This window comes from Mastigoproctus giganteus, chromosome 7, assembly GCF_048544385.1.
Source record: "Mastigoproctus giganteus isolate SK-2022 chromosome 7, ASM4854438v1, whole genome shotgun sequence".
NCBI classification, from domain to species: Eukaryota; Metazoa; Arthropoda; class Arachnida; order Uropygi; family Thelyphonidae; genus Mastigoproctus; species Mastigoproctus giganteus.
The window spans coordinates 176,233,552-176,248,226 of record NC_143581.1 but is presented as its reverse complement, the minus strand read 5'-3'; the positions used below and the strand labels follow the sequence as shown (position 1 = coordinate 176,248,226).

Sequence of the window (14,675 nt, the reverse complement as noted above, 5' to 3'; positions counted from 1 at the left end):
GACCCAAATCTCTCACTAAATCATTTAACTTATTTTGTGTGAACTCACTCTTGTGATTTAAAAAAAATTCATATTAGAAACAGTTACTGTTTTCATGTACATTACATTCAGAATTTAATAATGATGAAATTATATCAAGTTTTTGCTGGAGAAGGTAGAGGCAAATTAGGTCCATGCACAATGGATCTTCCAAATAGTAGATTTGGATATGAAATGATCTTTTTATTTTTAGTGTTACAGCCTTGTACTTCAGATAAACAAGAGTGGTAGACTTCAGTTCACACCAGACCATGGGCATGGTAAAAGGCAGAAACTTTTTTCTCACAGTGACTTACTTTTATTGACTGTTCAACATAAATGTAGCAAACTTTGTATCGAGCTCGTGGTTTAACTTGCCAAGATTGATTTGTTCACCCCCTTTCTTCGGGGTATGCCTGTGACATCTATCCAGCTTCAGCTGTTCAATTGGTTAGGACAAAATCCAAGCCCTCAGAAATCAAGGGTTTTAATGACCACTGATCTCTGCAGCTACAGATCGTGTTGTGTTTTGTAATGGAAAGATCACTTAGTGTCTTTCCACCCACCTAAAATCCATTTTCTTTGTTTATTTACCCTGGCGTGTTTCAAGATGCTGACAGAGAGAATGCAATATACAAATAACACATAACATTTATTACAAACAAAAAGGGTCATGTATACAATATACTTTCACTCAGTGTTAATACAATGAATAAAGCATGTATCGCTTCAAAGTACCACCATATACTAACAACAGGATATAGTTAAAGTTATAAGTTCCAATGGTCTAGTGATTTCACAAAGTTCTACCTTATTCTAGACATGTCTGTTCTTTGACTTTTGTCACTTTCTAAACTCTAGAATGGATAAACTATGATATATCGAAAGGAACTCCATATCTTATTTATTATTAGGTAGGTTCAATAAGAGTATTGAGCAGTTATGCTTTGAGTGGCCTATGGCATCTTATCAAATATTTTTACTATATTTAAGGGACTAATATCTAATTATGTTTAACTATTTTATTCTCTTTTCCGTTTGGTTTACTAGGAGAAAAGAAAACGTATCGTTGGTACCTTCGACAATCATAGTTATTCCATACTCATTGAATAAACACTAATTTCTGCATATAAGAGAGAATAAGAAAGGAAGCATTTAGTTCAATGTAAATTTGGCTGTTTCACACATTTTCATTTGCATGTAAGAACGGTCTGCTTACCAAGTTAAGTTGGTTTGCTTCTATAGTGGAGTGGACTGGTCATCACAATTCCATCTCTTCAGCCAGAATGGATGGTGTGGACAGCTACTGAAGAGGCTTGGGCGAGATGCCGATGGTGACTTAGGCAGTGACGGCGACCAGCATCGATGACCACAGAGATCCACTATACAACGGTGAACCTATAGCAACTAAAGTGATGATCTTTCAGCAACCATAGGAATGATGGCGACCAAAAACCAGCAGAGCCTCCAGTGGTGACGACGGTGACAACCCTTTGGTCTCATTTTGGGCCCTTTTTATATTCTGTGCTCTCCTTTGTCTTCTATCGAAAAACTCTCTCATTGGCCATTGGAAGTCACGAGTTTCCTGTCCAAGATGGTCCAGGAACAACTCATGCTCCCAAATGGGTCCCCTCATCTCTGGGTGTTTTATTCGGCATCATGGTGTCAGAGACATTAATAAAAATGCCCACCTACTCTCTCATGGCTGCCTTCCCTTTTGGCCAACCTCCACGCCTTCTGTTCTGTTACCCCGGCCATAAAATCCCAAAGATCTTATGGCCTTATATGTATCGTGAGAAGCCAGGCTCCTGCATTCCTTTCCCTTTGCACATTAATTAATTCATTTCTAGATCTGGTAGGGACTAGGGAGACTTTGCTTGCTTCTTATTAGATATGGAGAGAAATTTGTATAACCTAGTTAGAGCGAGAGGTTTTTCACGTTCCCTGAGATCCAAACTTTGCCTAGCTACAGTGGGTATATTCTATCTATTCTTTCAACTGGCAATAGGTTCCCAATAGCAACATGATTTAGGTTTGAAGTTGCTCTGTTACAATATTGATAACTGAGTATTAGTTTGGATTGGTTGGAACTACAGGGAAGGTAAAAACTCTCAGGCTAACAGATTGCCAGGTTTCAACCATAATACTCAGTGTGCTTTTTATTTATTTTATTATATTTTTTAACAAATTCTGGTATAAACATACCAGAATTTGTTTAAAAATATCTCTGTACTACTGTTTAGTATAAATAAAAATAGTGTGAAGACTTTTTCCTAGCAGGCTGCTGTCCACTTACATGCTAACACCACACTGTGTTGTGCATTGTCAAGATTTTTGGGTGGGTAGTTCTATGCTTGAAACCACACTAGAAAAATTTGTAAACACTGGCATAGAAAATTTGAAATAATAAAAAAAACTTGACTTACGACTACGCTCCTATCATTTTGATATGAGTGCAGTTATAAGTCAAGGGAAGGGATTTTGTTTTTGCGAAGGTGATTATAATGCTGCAATAATTAAAGACAAACACCTAAAGACAAATAATTAAAGAAGGAGACAGCAGTCTCCGAAAGCTTCAGGTTTTATCGCTTTTAATCCAGTTTATTTTAGATAATTTTATTGCTTCGGTATATTTTTAACTATATTTTTAATGTTTTATCGTAGTTTATTTTATCGTAATTTATTGTAATATTTTAGTCTTCCGATAGTGTATCACAGTATTTCATTATATTTTATTTCTGTATATTTTATTTTTATAGTAAAAATTTAATTCCTTGGCTGGTGTTTGTCTTTAATTATTGCAGTATGGAATTTCCCATCCCCATAGGCCTGTTTGAAGATATAGTGATTATAATGGGCTGATACACTTTGTTAAACACTTTTCAGTGGGACTAACTGATGCTGCTAAAAATGGAAATTCCAAATGGGAAGTGTTTAGAGAGAGAATCTTTGACAACCTTGTAATAATAAAAAATTTGATATTTTTTTTTTGTATTTTATTCAAAAACTTAAAAAGAGTGACATTTTGGAAAAAATCTGTATTTTTTATTTCCCCCCCCCCACTCTGCATATAATTAGCCATACTCCAAAATCATTGTAGGCTGGTGTTATCAAGATTTGATGGTATCAATATTTCTGCTCCTTCCTCCCATAATTTTGATGCAGCTATGGTTAACATTATTATAAATTCTACTTTGAAGTCATGATGCAGGTGAGACTAATATTAAGTATCATATTGAAAGTATGATAAACATCGTAAATTTATCAATAGTTTTGGTTTCTTGGTCCTTTATGAATCTAGTATTGGCTGTTAAATCCAGTTGATTTTTTTTAAAGATCTTCCGTCAACAGGGTCAGCTGTCTAACTTGTCATACCAAACTTTGGTAGAGCTGTATGTAGAAGAGACAAGGATAAGAGGCATTCCTTTTCAATTCTTTCTTTATTTGATTTGACCTTACTTCTCTGAATATTCTTAACTTTTTTGAGGAACTATCGTGGTGACAAACTTTCTCTGGTAACTGTCACTGATAACATGGTTAAGCAGGCAATAAATTTCTTTCAACTCAAAAAATATCAAGGGAGTGGATAGTATGTTTTCTCTTGTCTTCAAATATAAACTTATTTCTTTATTGATACTTGCTTTACTTTTAACTCTTACATTATCAATTCTTTATTTCCTAACTGTTGCTTAATGAAATTCCATTTTCAGGAAAATGGGATATATATCATCGAGCAACAACACCTTCAGTCTCTCTCCTCTCACCTTACGTATTCAGAGTTCTATGAAAGCATGTTGAATCACAAATTTTTGGGATTAATTCTAGGTTCAAAGTTTACTTTCAAGCAACATAGATGAATTACATGCAATACTTTTGAAATTCTTTTGAATCTACATATGATGAATATATTAATACTTTTTTATTTTTTTCCTGTTCCCACTTGTGCCTTTTTCTTATGGTCTTTCTATTCTGAATTTTGTTTTAAACTTGGGATATTGGGTCTTTTGCTGAGTAAACATTAAAATTGGTGTACAATTTGCAACATAAAAAACAAAAATTGATCAAAATTGATTTTTATTTATTTATTTTTTATAACATTGCTGTTTAAAGTTAAATTTTTAATTCAATTTCTGTCAAGGATCATTGATTCAGCTCATATTTGGAAACTATTTAAACATCAGGATTCTGCCTTTGAATAGTCATAACAAGCCTCATCTTCAATTTTATTCAATAGACTTAAGAAATTTGATCAGTTATTGCATGACCTTTATTGCTACTTAACAGTAATGTACAGATAGAAGAGGAACTATCTTATAAAAAAATTTAAAATCTAATTTCAATTAAACCGTAACTTTAATTCAGCTCTCTCTGAACAGTTCTTTAGATAAATTCTTTAATCCTTTAATTTGTTTTAATATATCATCACCATGATTTATTTGCAAAGATTTACAGGTTGCATATTGTAAATGAGAAAACAGAACAGCACAAAATACATGTGAGAGGTCATAACGCTAAAAAAATAAAAATAAATAAAAAAATAATAATAACAGAAAAGATAAATAAAAGAACAATATTTATAAAATTAGAGAGACTTAAGTTCTGCCGGAGATACCACTCTAGTACCATTTTCAAAAAGCCTTGATAAGGGGATCCTGTCCCTGCTTCTTAGAGAATTCTTGAATTAGTCCCATACTCTTGCCAAAATTATCTCAGGAAGCAGCTTAAATATGTTCCAAAACTGTGGATTATTGTCATCATTTGTTTGATATATGGTAACCAAGATGAGAGTTTTTTTTTTTTTTTTTTTTTTTTTAAACCATAATACTAGAGGTCTTAACTTGGTTCTAGTGGCCATTTGGGATTTCTAAACAGCTATTAGTGTTCTGGGGCAAAATACTGCTAGTTGCTTATAACAAAGATATCTCTTTGAGTATTCTGATGTGTGAATCAAGATATTAGAAATCAACCTGATCAGGAGGAAGTTCTTTGAGAGCTGAGCTATTTTAATAGTGACTTGTCTTTTGGCATTTCGTTCAACATTTGTAGTGCATTTCCACATTTGTGGTGGATGAGTGCTCTTTTGTTATTTTGAATAGGAGTTGTATGTAAGTTGTTTCCTGAATGCTAAAATTCATGATTGTAAGTAATTTTATTATGTATTATCCACAAGCACATGGCCTCTGTAGCCGAGTGGTCAGAAGCTGGAGTCCAGTAGCACACACTCTTTGAGTAGACCAGAGGTCAAGCCCCTGACTGCTGAATACTGTTGATCTGCCAACCTGCACTGGACCAGCGTGGCAGATTATGGTCCATTTCCTTCAACATGAAATGTTGAGGAGACTTCCATCCTGCAGTGGATTGATAATGGCTGCAGGTTGCCTTTTTTTTTTTTTTTTTTATCTACAAGCACTACATTGAAAATAACCAAGGTCATTTTCAATGTATTTTTAAAGCCTTCTTATATTCATCATCATCAGCCATTTTCAATCCACTGCAGGATGAAGGCCTCTCCAGCAACTTTCCAGTTCCTTCTGTTTTGAGCTCTGGCCATCCATTTACTACCCACAAACTCATGAATTTCATCTATCCATCTCCGCCTTTGTCTTCCAGGTTTTCTTCTAGCTCCTCTTGGATACCATTCTGTTATTTTCTTAGTCCATCTGTCATCATGTCTTTGAGCTATGTGTCCTGCCTAAGACCATTTTAGTTCTTTAGTTTTGATAAGAATGTCCTTTACTTGAGTTTGCTGCCTAATCCATGTGTTGCTCTTCTTATTTAACAGTCTGATTCCCAATATAATTTGTTCCATTCTTCGCTGTGTAGTTCTCAGCTTCTCTTCCATTCTTTTGGTGAGTGCCCAAGTTTCACTTCCATAAGTCATGGTGGGGAGTATACATTGGTTCATTATTTTACGTTTCAGACAAACTGAGATATTGCTCTTCAGTATGTGACTATATTTCCTGAATGCTATCCATCCAAAATTTATTCTTCTCTTGACTTCCAGCCATTTATTATTATTACAGCTAATAAACACCCTGGGGGGCTCACATCTGGTGAGTATGGGCTTGGCAAACCCAGGGTCCTGAGCTGGATATCATCATTCTTCTCTTTCTTGGTGATTCCTTTCTACTTCTCTCTCTCTCTCTCTCTCTCTCTCTCTCTCTCTCTCTCTCTCTCTCTCTCAGGGGGTAACTTGGGAATTTTTTTTTTTTGGCTGGTGCAGCATAAGCCTCAGGCTTACTTGTTCCATATGGCCAATAATAATAATAACTTGTCCCAGATAAGTATGACTCCACCTTTTCAATTACTGCTCCTTCAATCATTATTTCCCTTTCTGTGGCATACTTGTTCATCATTACTTTTGTTTTAGCCATATTTATCTTTAGTCCAAAATCCTTACTAACCGTGGATTAAGATTTTCCTCTAATTCTTTGGGATCGTGGCTTATGACCACAATGTCATCTGCAAATTGTAAATGGTTTAGGTACTCTCCGTTCACATTGACTCCTTTCTGTGACCAGTCTAATCTTCTGAAAGCTTCCTCAAGGGCAGCAGTAAACAGCTTCAGAGATATTGTGTTTCCTTGTTGAACTCATTTCTCAATTTTAAATTTCCTACTGTCTTTGTCTAGTCTAATAAAGGAGGTAGCACTCTCATATATTTTCTTCAAAATCATAATATATGGAGTATCTATGCCTTGTCTTTGCAGTGCCCGAAACATTGCCTTATGCTGTATGGAGTCAAATGCCTTTTCATAATCCACAAATGCCAGGCATAATGGTGTTTTATATTCATTTGCTTTCTCCATTAGCTGTGATATTACGTGAAGGTGATCCATAGTTGAGAATCCTGTCCTAAAGCCAGCTTGCTCTTTCGGTTGATTCTCATCAAGTATTCTTTCTAATCTGTTAGTAATGACCCTTGTGAACAACTTGTAGATGTGGGATAACAAGCTAATTGGTCTATAATTTCCAATTTATGATTTATCTCCTTTCTTATGCAGCAAAATTATGATTGCATTATTCCATTGCTTAGGTGTCACACCTTTTCTAATGCACTTTGTGAAGAGCCTTGCCAGTTTTTGTGTTATGTCTCTTCCTCCCAATTTTAACAACTCTACAGTAACTTCATCTTCCCTCGGGGCTTTCTGATTCTTCATTTTCTTCAATGCATGTTCTACCTCATCAGGAAGAATATCGGGTATGTCGTATGTGTTGCTACTTTGCAATCCATCTTCCCCACTGCTGGCATCATTCCCCTGCTCCTTGTATAATTCTCTATAGTAGTCTTCTGCTATTTGAATTATGCTTTCTCTGCTGTTTATAAGTACACCATTGCTATTCTTCAGTTTCAATATCATTTGTCTTTCTGTATTACTACTCATGGCTGCTGATTTAAATCCTTTGTTTTCCCTTAATGTTTGTTCTACTTTTCTTGTGTCCTCTCTGAGTCTCTTTCTAATGGCTTTGCATAACTCAGTATACTCAATTTTCTCCCTGTCAGTGTTTTTCTTGCTTTTCATTTGTTGTCTTCGATTCATCATGACAAGTGTTTCTTGACTAATTTTTTCTTCTTTGGATTTCTTTTTCCCTATAGGTTTCTTGGGCTTTATCACTTTCAGAAAGTTGTAATATTCCTCGTTGATATCTTGGTTCTGAGCAGTCTGCAGAAAGTCTTCTTATATTACAAGTTATCAACTTGAAAGTACTTCGGACTCCATAGTCCTTTAATTAAATAATGAGCTACCTTAAAAAAATAAAATAAGGTCACGAGATTGACCTGACACAGTTTTTTATAAGTGTATCTCTACTTTATTTTAAATAAAATATGTTAATTGTAGAACTATTAGAATTTTTTATTATAAAAAGCAAACTTAAAAATCTAAAGAAAGTAGTTAATGACCTTACTGGCATTAGTTTTCTGATGAGGAGGATAATGATAAATAGTTTAATTCTATTAATATTAGTATAATTAAGATAGCACCATCCAGAAAATAACATTTTTATTTCTGAGAAACTGCGGTCGACTATTTGCTACCCGTGTTATAAACTATGGTATTGGTAAGGACCAAAACTTGAAATCGGAAATCTATACAAGTAAATAGTTATTACAGAAGTCCTTTTAGTAATCTGTTTCTAATAAATAACTTTTAAGAAATTAATTTTTTAGTTAGAAAGTAATCTAAAGAAATGCACATTTTATGTGAAAAATTTTCAGGATTGCTCACATCTCACAGACAACGATTTTGAAAAGGCCGCAACTCTGTAATAAACTGATTTTTTTTCTGGGGGGGGTAAAGCCGTGTCCCAGGGAATCATTAAGCTTTAATAATCATATAGCTATAAAAAATCATATCATTTTGACCATAAGGCAGTGATGACAAACCTTTTAGGCTCGGCATGTCAAAAATTTGGAAAATGCCTAACTTCACTCTGCTGGCATGTTTACCCCCCCAGAACAAAAGGGAAACAGTTCTTTACATATTCATTTATTTAAAAAAAATACAGTCCAGTCATGTGTGGTGTTTTGTATTATAAGTTGAAATGTCAAATAATTACAAAAATGAAATAAGAGTAAAACAAATTCAGACACATGTAAAATAATAATAATGAAAAAACAGATTCATTAATCAAACAGGAAGAAAACCGCAATTATGCAGAAGTATAAAGTGAGAAAAAGTAAAAGAAAAATCAGTGATTTACAATAGAGAAAACGATATGCACACTGATAATTGGACTTAAAATAGTGCACTAAAAAATTACCCTACTTTTAATAGTAATTTTGATTGAACTGAAAAAAATAAAAATAAAATAAATATGGAACACATTTCATTTGATTTGGTTAACATCAATTAATGACTTTTTTGTTGCTGAGTGTGAAGGGGTCGTGCAGCTATTAAATTCACTATTTTTGTTACAACTATCATTACATCATATAGTTCTGTGAATCCTGCCTTGGCACCCAACACCTTCTGGTGGATAATGCAATGAAATGGCACAACTGGATGTCCAATAGCTTCCATAAACAGTTTCACAAATCTGACCTTTTTTTCCCACCAAATTGGATGCCCCATCTGTTATCACAGACACAACGTTAGATATATCAATGCTTAAGTCATGGAGCATTTTTAGAATAATGTTGCATATTTCGTTCCTGATGTACTTATTGGCACTGTTTCTAGCTTTACCAGCTCTTCTCTCATTGTCTAACCATCAGAAAATCTAGCAGTGATGGCCAACCAAGCCAATGAGGTGACATCGTAGTTTCATCAAGACAAATCAAAAAATATTTACAATTATTTAAGTCTCCTTTTAATTGATGTCGTACATCATTGGAGATCATCGTCATCACTCTGTCTTTAATGGTATTTCTGCCGACTGGTAAATCAGAAATACGCATTATAATAGCATCTTTATTTTGCATATCTTGAAACAAAAAAGGTGCACATTTTAGAAGAGTTTCTTTAATAAATTCTCCTTCACTGAGGGCCTTTCCATGCTGAGCTATGGGGTGAGCAATGCTGAAACTTGCTGATGTTAAATTTGTAGGGCCTCTTAAGAATTCAAGGAAGTTATTTGATTTATACTCTTTGCTGTGTAGCTGCTCAGAAACATCTTTCTTCCTTACTTTTTTCCAAAAGGCACTGATGATATGTTTCAAAATGTCTTTTTACATTCCACGTTCTGCTTACTACTGTTTCATGGCACAATAGGCACAATGATTTGCCATTTCTGTCAATAATGCCGTACTTCTCAGTCCATGCATCTTGAAAGCTTCGACCACTTCCTTTATCACTCAATTGAGATTTTTTAATTTGAGGTTCCTCCATAACAGGGCTACAATATTAAAGAAATAAACTTTGTATTACAAATTATGAATTTCACAAGAAATGAGAAATATTTATTGATAATAACTGTTTTATTACCTCTGCAGCAGTGTTGTTGAACTGGCACAAAATAATTCAATGCACTTCTTGTTCACATGAATGCAAAAGCTGAACTGAACTCAAACAGGGAGAATAGTTGTTCTTGGGTTTTGGTGAATGCTGGCATGTTACCCAAAACGTGGCGTGTCACCGTTGACATGCATCATAGGTTCACCATCACTGCCATAAGGAGAGGAATATAGCCCCTACCTGGGACTGCCCCTGTATAATAGTAATTTCTTAGGGGGGTGATTTATAGAAGACTTATCCCAACCCCCAAACTTTTTAACTTTTTTCAATTCATAATTTTTTGGAGATCACTCAAGAATTTAGTTGATATTAGTGTAGTGTTTGATTGTTAGTTAATATGTTGTACTAATTGCATATTCTGTTAATATTAATATTATTAGCTTTCCATCACTTGCATCATCAATTCAACAAAGACACTCAAGTGATGCCTGTGTGATACCCCTTTTAGTTTTTAATTATAAAAAATTAATTTTTAGTTCTTTTACTGAATTGAAAATGGTGATCTAATTATGATTTACTGAACCAAATTAAATAATATCAAACAAAAATGAACAAGAGAAACCAATAATAATAAAGAAAATTTTTAATGTATTTTTTAGAATTTTCATGGTCATTGAATTTCATAGGTATCTGGTAGATACCATGTGAATGTCTTTGTTTTTTTTGTCAGGTGTTTGTGTTTAGCCAGTGAAATCAAAGCTCTATGGCAAGATTAGACACCTGTCTCTGTCATCCCAACAAACACCATGTGGGAATGGGAATTACCTAGAAGAAGGATGTATTTGTATATCAGGTGTCTGTTAAATGCCACACAAAAAATTGTCTTGTTATTCATAGTATATTGAAATGAAAATAGAAAATATTGTATAACCAGTAGTTTCTTGTGGGCTAACACACACAGGTAGATTTTATTTAATTTACAGATTAAAAAAAGAAAAATTTTTAAAATGTGGCCTCTGTCAGACACCTATAAACAATAGAAGATTAAGATAGTGCAAAGAAAGTGAACTATGATGTTACTTATGTAATCCTCAATTGAATAAAATTCAGATACTGCATATTTCAGTTTAGGTACACTTAATTGCTTTCTTTCATCTAAGTATTTATCCAGTCCTCTTTAGAGTTTATATAACCATTTGAAATTCTACAACATTAGGTAGGAATTAGTATTTTTATTTTATTTTATTTTATTTTATTTTTTGTCCTCACTTTTTCCCATTTTATATGGGGTCAGTGTTTTTATTGTTTTGGCATGCAATTTTTACGGCCGGATGCTCTTCCTGACGCCAACCCTCACCCTTTATCTGGGTCAGGGATATGCGGTGGTCATTCCCTGACTTTCCGCATCCTCCGTATTTGGTGGTTATGGCCTCGAACCCTGGTCTAATCAAGAAGCCGTGTGCTACGCACTACTGCTCCTGCCCACCTGGCTACGGAGGTGCCAGGTAGGAGCTAGTATTAGTATTGGCAATATGATGCTAATACAGCACCGGCAAAAAAGGGGGGAGGGAATCTTGAACTATATTCTTAACATTTTGATTATGCTTTGGCTGAATGCAAATTTATGCACAGCTATTCTTTAGCCATCCTTTTCCAATTTGAATATATGCCCTCTTGTTTGTTTCATAAACTGAAAAGTTCACTAAAGTTAAGTACACTAAATGCTGATGATGGCACCTTTACTTCTCTGCTACAGAAAAGTAAAGGTGCCATCAGCATTTAGTGTACTTACTGTTTTAAAGCCTCATACACTTCAATTAGGTCACTGTGAAGATGCGTTGTTTCCAGAGACTGAATTTACAGAACTCCAGTCTTAATAAGAATATTATTTTGTGCACCCAGCCAATCTTGTTCTCAACTTTGCACCCTTTCCAGCAGATCTGTGTCCTTAAAGTGAGATTTTCAACTCTTTGCCATATTCCAAATGTACCGTAAACATTTCTCTACACAATAGGATAATCACCTCTTACCAGCAAAGTTCTTGTATATCACTGACAGAATCCTGTGAGCTGTTGTAGCAGCTTGTTTGTACTGCTGAGAGAATCTCATGAAGAGTGTACAGTTACTGCTAGATCTTTTTCATACTCCACTACTGTGTTTGGCACCACCAAAATGATACGCTATTCTGGGATTACTGCAAAACAAAGGCAGTACCACACATTAGCATTAGTAGTGGCATCTGATGAAAGAAAGCAAGTTTATACAGCATAAGCCAAAAAAAGAAGAAAAAACCTTCCCATTTCACCTATATGTTCACGACAAACGTTTGTCCAGTTCTTCCTTGAATCTATTTAAGCTATCAACTACCACAATGGCAGATGGAAATTTGTTCCAGCAATCAACTGCTTGCTGACTACGGGCAAATTTCTGCAACTTTCTTTTCTCACTTTGAATTTATGCCCACCTCAGTGCATAATCTGAGCAAGAAGAAGAATCCTATTAGCACTGAGCTTGCTCAAACCATTCAAATTCTTATACGACTCAATCAGATCACCTTGCAGGTGTCTAGTCTCCAGCCGCTGCAGTTTGCAGAACTTAAGCCTTTCTTGTTAAGAGCACCCCTTTATTCCCCTCATCAATCTTGTTGCCCTTCTCTGTACTAGTCCCAGCAGCTCTACATCCTTTCTAAAATGAAACCTCCAGACCTACATGCAGTACTTAAGATATGACCTGATCATTGCCTTATACAAAGACATAATCACCTCCATATCCCTGCTAGCTAAGTTTCTGTATGTCATTGACAAGACCTCATGAGCTGCTCTGGCAGCCTGTCTGCACTGCTCTGAAACCTTCATATCTGACTGCATAATTACCTCCAGGTCTTTTTCATTCTGCACTATCCCGAGTGTAATACAGCATAGTTGGTACATTACTCTGGGGTTACTGCTACCCATATGTAGTACTTTGCATTTGCCAATGTTAAACTTCAGTTGCACTTCTCAACCCATCTGCCCAACTTTTGTAGATCCTGTTGCAGCAGCATACTGTTATTAACAACCATGTCAACCTTTGTATCATCTGCAATCTTGGACATTAAGCCTGATATACCTTCATCAACATCATTGATAAATATAGAAAACAATGGGCCCAACACCAAACCCCAGGGGACTCCACTAAGAGCAGTGTCCATTGATTACCACTCTGTCTTCTCCTATTCAACCAGCCCTTTATCCATGGCAGCAACTTGCCCTTAATGCCATACTGCTCCAATTTATACAGCAGTCTTTTATGTGCAACAGTATCAAAAGCCTTCCTGAAATCCAAGTATACGATATTAAAATTATTTTTTGCATCCAGTTCTGTTGTGATCACATTGTAGCATCCATTCAAATTGGTCAGACAAGATTTCCCCTTAACAAACCATGCTGGGTCTGAACTATAACTGCAGTCTTGACTAGATGATCCTGCACTGCTTCTTTAACCAGTGACTATTATTTTTCCCAGAACAGAATTAAACTAACAGGTCTGTAATTACTCTTGTCACCCTTTGATCTCTTCTTTGTGAATTGGGACTACACTTGCACATCTCCAGTCTTTGGGGACCTCCCCTGAATCCAAGGATGCTCTCATAATTATGGCTAGGGATTTGCTTACTTCCTTTGCTGTCTCCTTTAATATAACTGGATATATCCCATCCACTCCAGGTGCCTTTCGTATGTTTAACTTCAATTTCTCCTCCACTTTGCTCTCTGTTGTTACAAACTCATTTAGTGCCCTGTTAGAGTTTGATGAACTTCTGACCTCTTGTGAATTTAGATGCCAAATACTCATTCAGTTTATCAGCTACCTGGGCAGGATCATCAACAGTCAAACAATTGATATCAAGTGGACCAGTCCGATTCAACCCCTTCCTTCTAGAGGGTTTTTTTTTTTTTTTTTGCATTCTTTGCCAAAGATTTCTTATAATCTGCCTTTGCTTGCCTCATCTCCTTTGTGACTTGATTACAGACTACCTTATATCTACCATTGGCTTCTGTATCGTCTGATAATTTATATGCATCCCATGCATTTTTCTTCTCTGCCTCTAGTCTCATTAGTTTATCTGACATCCATTTAGGCCTAAACCTTGAACAGCATTTCTTAGTTGGTATGAAAAGCCTAGTAGCTTCCAAGATTAATTCTTTGAATGCTTTCCATTTAGAATTTGCTGTTGGCCCTACTGTATAAAATTTAAAAACTATCTAAGACCACCACAGTCACCTTTGTGAAAGCAAAAACTCTTCCCTTTACCTCTGATGCTAGTTACATCTTTAAGTAAATCCCACATCAGTACACTGTGATGACTGCCACCTAGTGGTTCCTTTACTTGCAGATTCTTAATGCTTGAATAATCACTGCTGATAATCAGATCAAGAGTATTATTCCCTCTGGTTGCCCCTTGATCATGCTGCTGTAGAATGCAGTCATCCAATAAATCCACAAAAGCCTTGCTAGTGTGCAAGTGACCAATCTACAAGTTCCAGTCAATATCTGGAAAGTTAAAATCCAGCATTATAAGACATTCTGATATAGTGGCCCACTCTATTTCCCTGTACAATCATTCATTTTACACATCAGAATCATTAGGCCTATAACACACTCCTATTCTCATCTTTGCTTTCCAAGTGCCACACGAAACTGACTCAACATTGCTCTGGCCACCCATATCTGGATGCACTTCCTTAGATTTTATGTGTTTTCCATCTAATAGCATAATCTCTGC

At 35.4% G+C, this 14,675-nt stretch overlaps 1 protein-coding gene across 3 annotated transcripts in view; it reads left to right on the top strand.

Moving 5' to 3' along the window:
- The window catches only part of LOC150083354 (uncharacterized), a 376,181-nt gene that overhangs the window by 294,772 nt on the left and 66,734 nt on the right, over positions 1-14,675 (top strand). Inside the window, exon 1 of one of the 3 annotated variants that reach the window (XM_090377989.1) lies at positions 3,188-3,229. The exons of the other annotated variants lie outside the window; for them this stretch is intronic. The gene's annotated coding sequence lies outside the window, so the exon portion shown is untranslated. Of the gene's footprint in view, positions 1-3,187; positions 3,230-14,675 lie in introns of those variants that run through there. 3 annotated transcript variants of the gene reach the window in all.